The sequence below is a fragment of the Pelodiscus sinensis genome, chromosome W (assembly GCF_052426305.1).
Source record: "Pelodiscus sinensis isolate ZL-2025 chromosome W, ASM5242630v1, whole genome shotgun sequence".
Lineage (NCBI taxonomy): Eukaryota > Metazoa > Chordata > Testudines > Trionychidae > Pelodiscus > Pelodiscus sinensis.
The window spans coordinates 9,702,828-9,718,426 of record NC_143084.1 but is presented as its reverse complement, the minus strand read 5'-3'; positions in this window follow the sequence as shown (position 1 = coordinate 9,718,426).

Below are 15,599 nucleotides of genomic sequence, written 5' to 3'. Positions count from 1 at the left end.
CTAAATAAGCTCTTCCGGAAGATCTCATCTGGAAAAGATTCTTCCAAAAGAAGCTTGCAGTGTAGATGTAGCCATAGAAACAAGCAAAGGAAATAGAGAAGTACATGAATCGGTTATGAAAGGCAGTACAAGAGTGAAGTGGAGTAAGTATGCCATGCCTGCGCACAGAGCACTAGAGGAGATTGCTGCAATCTTTTGCCACTTCAAGAAGTGTACTATTTTCAAAATCAAGGACCCATTGGATAGCAAAAAGGAAAATGCCTAAGGATAAGTTACAGTAGACTTCCGATAATCTGGAACCTATGGGACCTAGGTGGTGCCGGATTATCAGATATGCCGGACTATCAGGAGGTACTATAAACTGGTTATATATATATATATATATATATATATACACACACACACACACACACTATATACTGCATATAAAGTGTTCTTAACCCTTTTTATTGTACATACTGTATACAATATACTGTAATGTTTTATTTTTTTAAGCCTTTTTTTACCCTTTTTGCTCAGTTCAGCTGCTGCTGCTGTTACCTTGTGTCAGGGGGTTCACACCCCAGTGTGCCTCAGTGCCCCCTGACTGTCCTCATATAGCCCCTCTCAGGGCAAGTTACAGTCTGTACGGGTTGCTCATCATCAGCAACAATGTCATATATAGCTGGCCCTTTAAGCAAGGCCGAGTCCACAAAGCCGTTTCTAACTGTTGTAGCGGGGCGCACCCCAGGTAGGGAGACCCGGGCCCACCCTACTCCACTGGGTCCCAGCCCAGGGCCCTGTGAGTGACTTGGTACCGGGTCACTCCCTCGGCAGCCATCCAGCCGCACCGCACCGAGGTTCTCGGGCCGGGAGGGGCGACTCCCGCTCCTGCCCTGGGCTACTTCCTACCTGGATCCCCGGGGTTTCCTTCCTTGGACTTGCCCGGCTGGCTGCGATCTCCAGGCCGGCGTCCCCTCGACAGGCAGTGTCCGGTTGGCACCAACTTGCCTCCGCCTTCCTCCGGCCTCTCCTGGGGTCCCTGGCAACCGCTGAGGGAGAGCTCCCAGCTCCCGTCCCTCTACTTCGGCTGTCTCCCTCCAAGGAGCTCCTGCTTCCCCTGCTGTCAGCCCTCCACTGGCCTCCCTAAGCAACCTGTGCTTCTCTATTTATACAGGCCAGCTGGGCTCTCACTCCCCTAATGGGTTCAGCTGGTTTCCACAAGCCAACTGGGCTGCCCTAGATAGTTGCCAGCTGGGCTCTCACTGGCCCTAAACCGCTCCAGCTGGCCTCTTTCTGTCTAGCCCCGGCTCAGGGCCTGAGTCCTGGTCTTAAAGGGCCAGTGCAGGGCAGGCGCCCTGTCACACCTTGTGACTCATTTTTTGCTGAAGCTCACTCACTAGGCTCTTGCCATTTTGATGCCGGACTATCAGGAGTGCCGGACTATTGGATGCCGGACTATTGGGCTGTGTCTACATTGGCATCCCTTTCCGGAAAAGGGATGCTAATGAGACACTTCGGAATTGCAAATCCACAGGGGATTTAAATATCCCCCGCGGCATTTGCATTTACATGGCTGCCGCTTTTTTCCGGCTCGGGGTTTTTGCCAGAGCAAAGCGCCAGTGTAGACGTGATTTTCTGGAAAATAAGCCCTTTTCTGGAGTATCCCTTATTCCTACTTGAAAGGAGTAACAGTTAATCCGGACTTAGTTCGGATTAACTTCTGACTGCCGCGTGTAGCCGCGGGCAGTTAGTTCGGACTAAGGGGGATTTAAAAATGGTGTTGCCTGGGAACATGCAAATGAAGCCCAGGATATTTAAATCCCAGGCTTCATTTGCAACTCCGGTTGCCCTCATTACTCTACTTAGCTTGAATTAACGAGCTAGTGTAGACATACCCTAATAGATTAGTAAGACATGATTTCCCTTTACAGAAACCATGTTGACTTTTGTCCAACAAATTATGTTCTTCTACGTGCCTCACAATTTTATTCTTTACTATTGTTTCGACTAATTTGCCTGGTACTGAAGTTAGACTTACCGGTCTGTAATTGCCAGTATGGCCTCTAGAGCCCTTTTTAAATATTGGTGTCACGTTGGCTACCTTCCAGTCATTAGGTACAGAAGCCGATTTAAAGGATAGGTTACAAACCACAGATAATAGCTCAGCAATTTCCCATTTGAGTTCTTTTAGAACCCTTGGATGAATGCCATCTTGTCCCAGAGATTTGTTGACATTAAAGTTTTTCTATTTGTTCCAAAACCTCCTCTAATGACACTTCAATCTGGGACAGTTCCTCAGATTCATCACCCAGAAAGGACGGTGCAGATTTGGGAATCTCCCTAACGTCCTCAACCGTGAAGACTGAAGCAAAGAAATCATTTAGTTTCTCCGCAATGGCTTTATCGTCCTTGATTGCTCCTTTTATATCTCTATCATCTAGGGGACCCACAGGTTTTTTAGCAGGCTTCCTGCTTCTAATGTACTTAAAAAACATTTTGTTATTTCTTTTTGAGGTTTTTGGCTAGCTGTTCCTCAAAATCTTTTTTTGCTTTTCTTATTACATTTTTACACTTGATTTGACAGTGTTTATGTTCCTTTCTATTTATCTCACTAGGATTGGACTTCCACTTCTTAAAAGATACCTTTTTGTCCCTCACTGCTTCTTTTACATGGTGGTTAAGCCACGGTGACTCTTTTTTAGGTCTCTTGCTATGTTTTTTAATTTGGGGTATACATTTAAGTTGGGCCTCTATTATGGTGTCTTTAAAAAGTTTCCATGCAGCTTGCAGGGATTTGGCTCTAGTCACTGTGCCTTTTAATTTCTGTTTAACTAACCTCCTCATTTTTGTGTAATTCCCCTTTTTGAAATTAAATGCCAGGGTGCTGGACTGCTGAGGTGTTCTTCCCACCACAGGAATGTTGAATGTTATTATATTATGATCACTATTCCCAAGCGGTCCTGTAACGGTTATCTCCTGGACCTGATCCTGTGCTCCACTCAGGACTAAATCGAGAATTGCCTCTCCCCTTGTGGGTTCCTGCACCAGCTGCTCCAAGAAGCAGTCATTTAAGCCATTGAGAAATTTTATCTCCTGCTTCTCTTCCTGAGGTGACATGTATCCAGTCAATATGGGGATAATTAAAATCCCCCATTATTATAGAGTTATTTATTTTGGTAGCCTCTCTAATCTCCCTCAGCATTTCAATGCTGTCCTGGTCAGGTGGTCGGTAATATATCCCTACTGCTATATTCTTATTGGAGCATGGAATTACTATCCATAGTGATTCTATTGAACATGTTGATTCATTTAATATTTTTATTTCATTTGATTCTACATTATCTTTCACATACAGTGCCACTCCACCACCCACCCGGTCTGCTCTATCCTTTCGATATATTTTATATCCCGGTATGATTGTGTCCCACAGATTTTCCTCATTCCACCAGGTTTCAGTGATGCCTATTATGTCAGTCTCCTCCTTTAATACGAGGTACTCTAGTTCACCCATCTTATTAGTCAGACTCCTAGCATTTGTGTACAAGCACTTTAGAAATTTGCCACTGCTTATTTGTCTGCCCTTCCCTGATGCATTGGATTCCTTTATATGTGGTTGTTTGTCTGCTCTGGCCCATGGTTTGCCCTCTCCCCTCTTCCCTTTCTGACTACAACTTAGAGAATCTCTATCGATGGATTCTCCTCTAAGAGAAGTCTCCATCCAATTTACGTGCATCTCTGCACCAATCGGCTTTCCCCCATCTCTTAGTTTAAAAACTGCTCCACGGTCTTTTTAATGTTTAGTGCCAGCAGTCTGGTTCCACCCTGGTATAGGTGGAGCCCATCCTTCCTGTATAGGCTCCCCCTCTCCCAAAAGTGTCCCCAGTTCCTAATAAATCTAAACCCCTCTTCCCTATACCATCGTCTCATCCACGCATTGAGACTCTGAAGCTCTGCCTGCCTACCTGGCCCTGCGCGTGGAACTGGAAGCATTTCCGAGAATGCCACCATAGAGGTCCTGGATTTCAGTCTCTTTCCTAGCAGCCTAAATTTGGCCTCCAGGACATCTCTCCTACCCTTCCCTACGTCATTGGTACCTACATGTACCACGACCACCGGCTCCTCCCCAGCACTACACATAAGGCTATCTAGATGCCTCGAGAGATCCGCAACCTCCGCACCAGGCAGGCAAGTGATCATACGGTTCTCATAGTCAACTGCTGGGTATTAAACATCCTTACTGTTAATATAAGTCCTTTGACAATAAACCTCTCAGGTGATTTAATCCTTACCTGATGAGTGGTTCCTGAGGCCTCACGGACTTCTGCTGTGTTGACTAAACTGCACAAGGTTAATGCTTTAGACAGTGGGAGCACATGCATGCAACAAATACTTAAATAAAATAAATGAATGGAGATACCTGTCTCCTAGAAATGGAAAGGTCATTGAGTCTAGTCCTCTTCCCTCACAGCAGGACCAAGTACCATCCCTGACAGATTTTTCCCCAGATCCCTAAATGGCTTCCTTGAAGATTGAACTCACAGCACTGGGTTTAGTAGGCCAATGCTCAAACCAATGAGCTATCCCTCCCCCTCTGCTTTATCATCTCAGTAGTATAAGGGGTTGTCACGTTGCTGAATTGGAGGGAAGCAGCCAGATCGCTGCTGCACCCCTAGGTGGGGGTGTTGGCCCCAGAAATTGGTATAGGGGGGATTGAATGGGAGATTATTGTTTGTTGATCTTATGTACGCTATTTATGTGAATGTATAATGTCTATGTGTGTAGGTAGGAATCTGTAATCTGTGTGGAAGCTGAATATTTCTGTGAATGTGGTTAAGCATGGCTATGGACAGGCTGAGTAGCAAAGCCCTGTGGAACAATGGCCCTTGATGGCCCAAAGACACACCTAAAGCAGGAGGGCGGAGACCCAAGAGCTGCCAGCAGAGAGAGGCTGAGGACCAGGTGACCGGCTGAGGCCAGGAAGGAGATAAAGAGGCCATGTGGTCGAGGCCATTTTGGTTCTCAGTTCAGCACTTCATCCCAGAGGCAGCACTGCAGGGATTGAAGAGCCCGGAAGACCTGTGGACCCATCCTGATCGTAGGATGTGCAATAAGAACTTTTAAACCAGCAGCTGCAACATCTCTGCTAGAGCCTGCATCGAGAACTGGGAGATTCGGTGCATGTAACGTACTGTACTTTAATAACCTTACTCTCATGCTTTTCTTTCTTGTAATAATAAACCTTTAGATATAGATTCTAAAGGATTGGCCCAGCGTGATTTGTGGACAAGGTCCAGAGGGTAAATTGACCAGGGATCTGTGGCTGGTTTCTTGGAACCGGACAGAACTTGTTCGGGGTAGGTGGGATTGGGTGCTAGGACCCCCCACCTGTGTATAGGCCCGGGGCCATCTGGGGCACGGATATTGCTGGGGTGTCGGAGGGGGTTTGCTCGGGAGGCTTCAGGCAGGCAGCTGAAGCGCTCTGTGGGACTGGTTTGTGGCCTGTGTGGAAAGGTCACAAATCGGGGGCTGTAAGAAGCCCCGGATTCGAGCAATTCGCCCTGAGCGGACGCCCTCAGCTGTGCCCAGACACGGCCCGGTCTGTCACAGGGGTCTATCATCAATCAAACGTTAGCCCCGGCCCCTGTCACCGGAAGACCTGCCCTTTGGGGTAGTACATCCAGGGTCAAGAGGGACACCTGACTGGAAGTAGAGGGTGTCAGGTGACCCCTCTAAGACCTCGTCCCACTGCCCTCTACCAATCAGGAAGGGTTTTTCCCCTGTCGGACTGCCCCGCGAACTGCTTTGCCCAATCAGAGGGGCAGTTCCGGGACCAGTTGACCCACCCAGAAGTGGGTCATGTGACCCCTCTAAGAGCTTCCCCCACCACCCTCTACTGATCAGAGCATAGCACTTCCCCAGAAGTTCTAGCACCATGCAAAAGAAGCCATCTTGTTCCCAGAGCGCACGTTTCAGAAATCGTGCAAACGCTGAGCAGAAACATGGACTCCTTCACCACCCCTTCCAGAAGTTTGGACTTTGCTTTGGTGCCGAGAGCCCTCCACCGCATGTGGAGAAAGTGCCACATCAGCGACAATTCCGAGGAGGAGGAGGAGGAGGGAGAGGCGAACAGGGGCCCTTTACCCCCACTGCTATTGGAAACACCAGCATCTGGCCTCCAAACCCAACCATTCAGGGGGCAGCCCGATGAGCTAGATGGCCTAGAGGAGGAAGGGGCCCACGGCTCCCAGGAGTAGGACAAGGTGAACGGAAAAGAAGTCAAACAGTCAGATAGCTGCTGCGACACAGGATCCAGCAAACAGAGCTGTAAACAGGGGAGTTTGAGTGGGAGTTCTGTTGGAGGAGAAGTTTGAATTTGGTTTTGTATTTGTATTGTTTGTATGTGAAGAGGCTTGCAGGGGCAGTGTGCTACGAGAGAAGCTGAGCCCTGATTAGGGGTCCTATGAAGGTAGCCATCCAGTCAGGCAGCAGCAGAGATAGCTGCAGCGGCACAGGAGCCAGCAAACAGAGCTGTAAACGGGAGTTTGTAAGGGGAGTTTGGATTGTGGGACTCATTTGGGGTTTGTTTTGGCTGGGGGGGGCGTGTTTTGGTTTGTTTTTGTGTTCGCCAGACTAACAGGATTTAGGCAAGAAGGCTGATAAACACAGAGGCATTAGTGGCCATGGCCCAAGCAGTAGCAGACACAAGGAGGATGATTGGATGTGGTAGCTGCGGTATGTACATGATTCTGGAGGGGGTACCTGAAAGGAGTTTTGTTTGCATGAAGTGCCGCCTGATAGAGCTGATGGAAGAAAAGATCCAAGGACTGGAGATGCAGGTGGAAACTCTGGTTGAGTTTAGAAGGGGGTTTGAGCAGATGATGGGGCAAAGGCATGACGTGGCTGAAGGGGAAAGCTTAGATCTGCAGATGGAAGCAGGATCAAGGGCCTCAGAGGGGGGACTGCTGGGCGAAGAAAATGGACAGTGGAAGCATGTGACTCAGAGGACCAGGCAGAGGAAAAGATGGGTCAGTGAAGGAGAAATAGAGCTCAAGAACAGGTATGTGGAGCTGGAGAATGAAGAAGGGGTACAGCAGGTAGATAATGAAGATGGAAGGGTGAGGAAGAAGAGAAGAGTGGCTAGTCCCATAGATAAAGGGGAAGACTTAATGGAGACAACACCAATAATGAGCATCAGGAGGATACAGGATGGGTTAAAGAGGATTACAAGGGAAAATAGGAATGGCAAGGACTTGCAGCCAGAGGAAGCAAGAGATAGACCAGAGAATCGCACTGTCACTAGGAAAAGGCAGGTCTATGTGATTGGGGACTCCTCATTGAGAAAAATAGATAGGCCTGTAACCAGAGCTGATCCAGAGAATAGAAGGGTGTTCTGTCTGCCAGGTGCTAAGATACAGGATGTGGAACTGAGGTTGAAGAGGATTATTAAGGGAGCAGGAAGGAATCCATTGATCATCCTTCATGTAGGAACAAATGATACGGCTAGATTCTCGCCGGAACGAATCAAGGGAGACTATGCTAGGCTGGGGAGGATGCTCAAGGAAATTGAGGCTCAGGTGATCTTTAGTGGGATTCTGCCTGTTCCTAGAGAAGGGCAACTAAGATGTGACAGGATTATGATGATCAATAGATGGCTTAGGCAGTGGTGCTATAAGGAGGGCTTTGGGATGTATGGTCACTGGGAGGCATTTATGGACAGAGGACTGTTCTCTCGGGATGGACTTCACCTAAGTAGGGAGGGAAATAGACTTCTAGGATGGAGGCTGGGTCAACTGATTAAGAGAGCTTTAAACTAGGAATTTGGGGGAGACAGTTGGGAGATGCCCAGGTAATCTCTAGGCCGGGTTTTAACACTGAGAGGGAGGAAAACGAAGTAAGAAAGGATATAGCCGGGGGTAGGAGAATGGACATAAGAAGGAAGGGTAGGGTGGATACTAGTCTAATGGGTCTTATTGGAGGTACAACGTCCGGGCCAAATTGGGTAAAGGATGTGAATGAGGCCAAATAGCAAAAATTAAGATGCTTGTACACCAATGCGAGGAGCCTAGGTAACAAAAAGGAGGAACTAGAGCTATTGGTCCAGGAAGTGAAACCAGATATTATAGGAATAACAGAAACATGGTAGAATACTAGGCATGACTGGAGTACAGGTATTGAAGGGTATGTGCTGTTTAGGAAAGACAGAAATAAGGGTAAAGGTGGTGGAGTCGCATTGTATATCAAAGATGAGGTAGATTGTAAAGAAATAAAAAGTGATGGAATGGAGAAGACAGAGTCTGTTTGGGCAAAAATCACATTGGGAAAGAAAACTATTAGATCCTCCCCTGGGATAGTGCTTGGGGTGTGCTATAGACCACCGGGATCTAATTTGGATATGGGTCATCCAAGAATATTAAAAAAAAATAATATTAAAAAAAAGCAAATTGAAAAGCAAATTGAAAGAGCCAGACGAATACCTAGAAACCATCTACTTCAAGACAGACCCAAGAAAACCAACAATAGAACACCACTTGTCATCACCTACAACCCCCAACTTAAACCTGTCCAACACATTATCAATAAACTACAGCCTATATTGGAACAGGATACCATACTCAAAGAGGCTCTGGGAGACAGACCCATAGTCTCCTATAGACAACCACCTAACCTCAAGATGATTCTTACCAACCACCACAGGACATACCACACTAATACCAACCCTGGTACCTTCCCTTGCAACAAACCCCGTTGCCAGCTTTGTCCACATATTCACTCTGCTGATACCATTATTGGACCTAACCAAGTGAGTTACAAGATCAAGAACACATGTTCCTGCGCATCCAGAAATATAATCTATGCTATCATGTGCCGAAAGTGTCCGTCTGCTATGTACATTGGACAAACATCTCAGACACTTCGCCAAAGGATTAATGCCCACAAAACAGATATCAGACAAGATCACAAAGAGAAAACAGTTTCTTGCCACTTTAACCAGAAAGGACACTCTCTAAATGACTTAGCCACCTGCATTCTGCTACAAAGACCTTTTACATCTGCACTTGAAAGGGAATCCTCTGAACTGTCGTTCATGTTAAAATTCGACACTTGTCAACAAGGACTTAACAAGACTTTGAACTTTCTCACCCATTACCAAGACAGTTTCCCCAATTATCACCTGTAATACCATTAACTCACAAACATCCCACTCTCCCTACCTTTAATATCAGCAATTCACAGACACTTACCTTCCTTCCTTCCCCTTCCCACCCACCCCCCCCGCATCCCCCTTCTGTTCTGCAATGTGATTTGTCCTTTTCATATTTGTTCATTTTTTTAATTGTATCCTTTGGTATATATGGTTGTGACTACTTTCTTCCACTATTTGATCTGAGGAAGTGGGTCTGGCCCACGAAAGCTCATCATCTAATAAACCATCTTGTTAGTCTTTAAAGTGCTACATTGTCCTGCATTTTGCTTCAAGAATATTAAAGGAACTGGCACATGAAATTGCAAGTCCATTAGCAAAATTTTTAATGAATCTCTAAACTCAGGGGTTGTACCATTTGACTGGAGAATTGCTAATATAGTTCCTATTCTTAAGAAAGGGGAAAAAAAGTGACCCGGGTAACTATAGGCCTGTTAGTTTGACATCTGTAGTATGCAAGATCTTGGAAAAAATGTTGAAGGAGAAAGTAGTTAGAGACATTGAGGCTAATGGCAATTGGGACAAATTACAACATGGTTTTACAAAAGGTAGATCGTGCCAAACCAACCTGATCTCCTTTTTTGAGAAAGTAACAGATTTTTTAGGTAAAGGAAATGCAGTAGATCTAATCTACCTTGACTTTAGTAAGGCATTTGATACAGTACCACATGGGGAATTATTGGTTAAATTGGAAAAGATGGGGATCAATATGAAAATTGAGAGGTGGATAAGCAACTGGTTAAAGGGGAGATTACAGCGGGTCATACTGAAAGGTGAACTGTCAGGTTGGAAGGAGGTTACTAGCGGAGTTCCTCAGGGATCAGTTTTCGGACCAATCTTATTTAATCTTTTTATTCCTGACCTTGGCACCAAAAGTGGAAGTGTGCTAATAAAATTTGCGGATGACACAAAGTTGGGAGCTATTGCTAATTCAGAAAAGGATCAGGATATCATACAGGAAGATCTGGATGACCTTGTAAATTGGAGTGATGGCAATAGGATGAAATTTAATAGTGAGAAGTGTAAGGTTATGCATTTAGGGATTAATAACAAGAATTTTAGTTATAAGCTGGGGACACATCAGTTGGAAGTAACGGAGGAGGAGAAGGACCTCGGAGTCCTGGTTGATTATAGGATGACTATGAGCTGCCATTGTGACATGGCCATGAAAAAGGCTAATACGATCTTGGGATGTATTAGGCGAGGTATTTCCAGTAGGGATAAGGAGGTGTTAGTGCCGTTATACAAGGCATTGGTGAGACCCCATTTGGAATACTATGTGCAGTTCTGGTCTCCCATGTTTAAGAAGGATGAATTCAAACTGGAACAGGTACAAAGAAGGGCCACTAGGATGATCCGAGGAATGGAAAACCTGTCTTATGAAAGGAGACTCAAGGAGCTTGGCTTGTTTACCTTAACCAAAAGAAGGCTGAGGCGGGACATGATTGCACTCTTTAAATATATTAGAGGGATAAATACCAGGGAGGGAGAGGAATTATTTAAGCTTAATACCAATGTGGACACAAGAACAAATGGATATAAGCTGGCTAGTAGGAAGTTTAGACTTGAGATTAGACGAAGGTTTCTAACCATTAGAGGAGTGAGGTTCTGGAACGGCCTTCCAAGGGAAGTAGTGGGGGCAAAAGATCTATTTGGTTTCAAGATTAAACTAGATGGGTTTATGAAGGGGATGGTTTGATGAGATAACATGATCTTGGCAACTAATTGACCTTTCACTATCAGTGGGAAATAGGTCAATGGAGGGATGATAGGAGTTACTATAGAGAACTTTCTGGGTGTCTGGCTGGTGAGTCTTGCCCACATGCTCAGGGTTTAGCTTATCGCCATATTTGGGGTCGGGAAGGAATTTTCCTCCAGGGTAGATTGGCAGAGGCCCTGGAGGTTTTTCGCCTTCCTCTGTAGCATGGGGCACGGATCACAGCTGGAGGATTCTCTGCATCTTGGGGTCCTTAAACCATTTGAGGACTTCAATATCTGAGATCTAGGTGAGAGGATTATTCTGGGAGGAGTGGGTGAGATTCTGTGGCCTGCACTGTGCAGGGGGTCAGACTAGATGATCATAATGGTCCCTTCTGACCTTAAAGTCTATGAGTCTATGAGAGGTATCGGGGTCCAGGGGCAGCACGGGGAATGGGGGGCACAGACCCAGAGGGGCACAGGGAAAAGGAGATGTGAGGTGCAGAGGGGGCACAGAGCCAGAGGGGCACAGGGACCGGGGTGCAAGGGCAGCGCAGAGCCAAAGAGTCTCAGGGAACAGGGAGAGCAGGGGGACCGGGGTGTGGGGCGCAGGGGTGGCACGGGGAACGGGCGGCGTGGAGCCAGAGGGGCTCAGGGTGGGGCGGGGCAGGCTCAGGCAGCTGGCGGGGAGTAGTCTCTCGCTGGTGAAGGGGGCTGGGGCCGTGTCAGGACTGGAGCTGGCGGGGCGGTGCCTGGCTGTGCTGTGCTCCGCAGCCAGCTCTCGGGGACACGCAGCCAGAGCCGAGCTCCCATGGCCCTTTAAAATTGGCGGGGCGGGGTGGGGTGGGGTGGGGTGGGGCCCGGCATTGCCGGGGGCGGCTGCTTACTTGGAAATGCCACCCTGGAAATGTGCTGCCCCAAGCACGTGCTTGATTTGCTGGTGCCTAGAGCTGGCCCTGGTTTTTAACAAGACAGTCCTGTATTGAAGCCCTCTTGCAGGTGTCTTGACTTTTTAAAAAAAATGGGTGAACTGTCTTCTATTTTCAGCTCTGGCGCGCCCCCTGCTGGTCAATCATGGTCAGTGCAGCCGCAGCAGCCTCCCGTTTGTGGCTGGTGGGCGCTGGTCAGCAGGTGGTGCTCCTAGGCAGGGTTCAGAGGCAGAAAGAGAGGAAGCCAGTAGGCAGAGAGGCAGCCTGTGTGTCAGAGGGATATGGGTGTGGGGGTGAGTGAGGGGTGTTTCACCCTCCCCATGTGCACCCTAAAGCAGGGTTACCCGGGGGGGGGGGGTGTCTGCCAGCCCTTCAGGCTGCGGGACTGAAGCCACAATCCCCAGCACCTACCATGGGGCTGAAATCTTGATCCCTGGTGGCTCTTCCCACACTGAATTGCCAGCACTCCCAGGCTGAAGCCCCAAGCCCCAGTGTCCCCTCCTCACTCCGCCCCAGCTGAAGCCCCAATCCTTGGCACCCCCTCCCTCAAGGGCTGAAGCCACAAGCCCTAGCAACCCCTGTAGGGCTTAAAGCAGGAGCTGAGGGGCTGAAGTCATGATCCCCATCCCCCCAAAACAGAAGCCAGGAGGGGCAGGGCTGAATCCTGGATCCCTGGTGCTCCCCATGCAGCAGAAGCCCATGCGCCCTGGCAACCTCTGCAGTGAAAACCCCTGTGAGTGAAAAGCTCGTTGGGCTTTGTGCAGACAGTGCCAGTACAAATAGTGGTGGTGCTAAACGTGCTGGGAAAACAACATATGGCAAAAACTGCATGTCGAACTAGGGGAAGAGATCTTGGGTTTGGCTGTGGTATTCACATCATAACTGCCTGTGAACAGCAGCTGTCTTCCATTTCATTTGGAGTCCTTGGCCATGAAAGTGTAAATATTAAAGTAAATAAATACTTTCATATTTACACTATGTTGAAGAATTGAAAGACTTCTCCCAATTTGTCGTCAGCATTGAGTATTTTAAATTGCTAGAACAAGACAGCACACGATTCCTTTCTGTTAGACCAGCGCTACACAGAATAATGTTAATGTTTGATTGGCACAAGGCATATCTTTCTCTCAAGCCATATGCACAATGCTGTTCAGGAAAGTCTTCAGTGACCCTTGCACAAAACTGGGGCTTGCTTTTGCTAGTGAGCAAACAGCCCCCTTCCCAAAGATGGTAGAGGCAATCGAGAAAAACAACTCATCGGTGACAGAAGTTGCACTGCATATTCATACCCTTCAAAATAATTTCGCGTGAGGCGCAGAGAAAGATCTGTGTCATAACACACAAAGACTGTGCTGCAGTCTTTGGTAGAGGCAAGGGTGGGGAAATTAAGGAACAGGAATGGTTACAATGCAGTCAAGCATTTTATTCAATATCTCTGAAGTATGTGGAGCACTGGAAACATGCCTTTGCGCACACAGAAAAGCTTGAGTGGGCCCTGTTGAGAAGCATGCCGGTGTGGGATAATACACAAAGCAGTCTTGCCTTTGCCACACAAGAATTCCCACCCTACCTTTGATAGATGGGAATCATCTTTTCAATTAATGGACACATGCAAAACCAATAATTTCCTGTCACGTGTCTCACTGGAAAGCTCAGAAACCCCCCATTTCTGAAAGGTGGTGGAACACTTCAAAAGATGTACAATAAGGCAGTAGAATACTCAGATCGGGCAAAGGCCGTTGAGTTTGGTTTTTGCCAGGCACCACAGCCTGTGTTGAATGTGTCTGTTAAGTAATTAATGCAGTTTGGTCACTTAAAAACACAGCAGTCTAGGTCAAAATTCACTCACACAAACAAAATCACCTTCATGGGAAAAACACCAAGACATGATTTTTCATGACAAGTTGCTGAAAATAAGAGAGTTACCTGCTCTGTAATGGGTGTTCTTTGAGATGTGTTGCTCATGTCCATTCAACATAGGCATGTGTGCCTGCCACATTCACCGGTGCTGGAAGTTTTTCCCTCGGCAGTACCTGTAGGGCCGTAGTCACCAACCAGTAGATCGTGAGCTACCGGTAGATCTCAGGGGCTCTAAGAGAAGCTCTTGAGCCCTCTCTGAACTGTGCACCTGTGCAGTACATTTACATTAGATTTCCTCATTTGAGCAGCAGCTACTCACCGAGCAACAGCACAGGTGAGTAGCTGAGAGGAATGGTGGGAGCTGGGAGGTCGGGAGGGCTGAAACACCCCAGCCAGCTGACTGTGGCTTTCATAGCTGGAGCTAGACGCAGCCTCCCTGGGCTGAGCGCAGGGCAGCCGGGCTGGAGGGAAGAGAAGCAGCTGCCTGGCCAGCTGGCCATGGCGCTCAGCCAGGGTGCACCACACTCCACATGGGCTGGCTCAGAGGAGAAGCTGCCTGGCCTGCTGGCTGTGGCGTTCAGCCCAGAGGAGGCTGAACCGCGATCCAGCTGATCGGCGGCTTCCCCTCTGCGCCTGCCCACGTGGAGCTTGGTGGCACCCTGGCTGAGCACCATGGCCAGCTGGCTGGGCAGCCGCTTCTCTTCACTCCAGCCCGGCTGCCCTGCAGTCAGTCTGGAGGGAGTGCGGGTCGCAGGCTTCCCTCCGTGGCTGGTGTATGGAACTCCCTGCCCCCAACCTTGTTCCCTCTCCTCTGCCCCAAACTTGTCCCCCACCCTCCTGGCCCCCTGTTCCCTCTCCCTTGCCCCCCCCCACCCCGCTGCAGAAACCTGCCCCCCCTGCAGAAACTTGTCCCCCGGCACCCTGCCCCCCCTGCAGAAACCAGTTCCTTCTGGCACCCTGTTTCCTACTGCAGAAACCTGTCCCCCTGCTCCCCTCTGCACAAACCTGTCCCCCCCAGCACCCTGTCCCCTTCTGCAGAAACCTGTCCTGGCACCCTGCCCCCTCTCCCCTGCCCCCACTGGCACCGTTCCCTGCTCCAGAACCCACTAGCACCCCTCCCCAGTACTGTGTCCCCTGCTCCCAAATGACTTTTCTTGGGTCAGTGACCCCTGACTCAAGGCAGGTTCCCTGCCATTCTCATAAATAAAGACAATGCAGAAACTTTTTGGGTATGTCTACACTACCCTGCTAGTTCGAACTAGCGGGGTAATGTATGCATACCGAACTTGCTAATGAAGCCCGGGATTTGAATTTCCCGGGATTCATTAGCATAAAGCCGGCGCCACCATTTTTAAAAGCCGGCTAGTGCGAACCCCGTGCCGCGCGCCTACACGCGGCACGGGATAGATAGTTCGAACTAGCTAGCCATTCCGAACTATCTGTACGCATCGTGGAACGAGGTGTACAGATAGTTCGGAATGGCTTGCTAGTTCGAACTATCTATCCCGTGCCGCGTGTAGCTGCGCGGCACGGGGTTCGCACTAGCTGGCTTTTAAAAATGGTGGCGCCGGCTTTATGCTAATGAAGCCCGGGAAATTCAAATCCCGGGCTTCATTAGCAAGTTCGGTATGCATACATTACCCCGCTAGTTCGAACTAGTGGGGTAGTGTAGACATACCGTGAGTGTTTAACATAGTATTCTATTTAAAAATGAAGCCTGGACAACAAACCCCCAATTGGGGCCAAGCCCCCATCTGGCCACAACCACTCCTGCACTCCTCCTTCCCCAGACCCTAGATCTGAGCCTATCAAAGACTGGAACCTCCTGCCCTCAGCCCCTCACATCCCCCAACCCAAATTCCTGCACCCTCACATCCGCAAGCCTGTGGCTTGCTTAGAATCCCAACACTGCCCAGCCTGGAGCCCTC